We start from the raw sequence: 1,181 nt of genomic DNA on the forward strand, positions 1-1,181 counted from the left end.
ATACAAAAATTATACACTTTTTTAGCTACCGAATGTAAATAGTTTGTGGTGCAGGCTACAAGTGATAATACCCCTAAAGTCTTTGTTAACAAAGCCTACTATTATCGCTTTCATGGAGTCAACTCCTCTGATTTCCTCAATGATCCACTGAGTTTGTAAGTTGGGTTCTTAGTTTTTCTGTTTCCTGTGAATGTTTATTTTCTTGGTATATGTGATCCCTCATCATTGAGTACCACTGGAAAATGACCTTGAATTCAAAGAATGATTTAGGTTCTAATGGTTTTTCCACTGTAGGGTAAATGCATTCTAAGGTAACAGATTAAGAACTTGGTACTCCAATTCCTCTAAAGTTCTCACTGATATTGTTTAATAAAAATAATATCACTCTGAGGTAGCTATGCATATTCCATAGAATCATAATGTAGTAGGTTCAAATATCTTTTCTTTTAAATCTTTTTTTGTAGCTTATATTTATCATAGGAAATTATTGAAACATGAACATACGTAGAAGTTATAACAATGTCTCATTTTCTGGCATAGTAATGGGAGGAGACTTGGAAAAAAATAAAGGCTCAGATGTGCAATGATATCGTCTGTAATCAGACTCAGTGAAGACCCAAGTTTTCACAACTGTGCACATTTATCATCACAGCACTTTTGATGCACCAGCCGGGAATCGAACCCGGGTCTGTACCGTGGCAGGGTACTATTCTACCACTAGACCACTGGTGCTAGTTGTTTGTTACATCAAATGTTTAAAATAGTAACTTTAATCTGTTTTGTGTACATCCATATAATGTAAATGTAAGTTAATAATCATTTCAATTATCATATACATCAGTAATAGTCTTACGGAGATGGAATTTTGTGACATAATCAACTAAAATTACTGATGGAGCATTCATCTCTATCACAGTAATTAATTAGCTTTAAAATAAACTAAAACTAGGTTAAGCCTTTTTAATGTCATTGGCTTATTATTAACTCAAAAAACAGACGAGCATAAGATAGTTGATATTTTGAAGACTTTTCAGAGCTAATAAATATAGGAGAGCAAGAGAAAACAAGCATGAAAGATAAGAAACTTATGCGATGAAATTGGAGCTGTTTTTCATTCATACAGCAAAAGTTTGTTTTACACACAAAGTAAACAAAAAGTAAAAAGTTAGTATACTGTTGCT

General features: G+C 32.6%; 1 non-coding gene across 1 annotated transcript; it reads right to left on the reverse strand.

The window, feature by feature from the left end:
• Positions 1 to 661: 661 nt before the first annotated feature.
• TRNAG-GCC (transfer RNA glycine (anticodon GCC)) lies at positions 662 to 732 on the reverse strand. Its single transcript has one exon. It is a non-coding gene; the product is annotated as a tRNA-Gly (tRNA).
• Between the last annotated feature and the right edge of the window lie 449 nt (positions 733 to 1,181).

Source organism: Nicotiana sylvestris, chromosome 11 (assembly GCF_000393655.2).
Source record: "Nicotiana sylvestris chromosome 11, ASM39365v2, whole genome shotgun sequence".
NCBI classification, from domain to species: domain Eukaryota; kingdom Viridiplantae; phylum Streptophyta; class Magnoliopsida; order Solanales; family Solanaceae; genus Nicotiana; species Nicotiana sylvestris.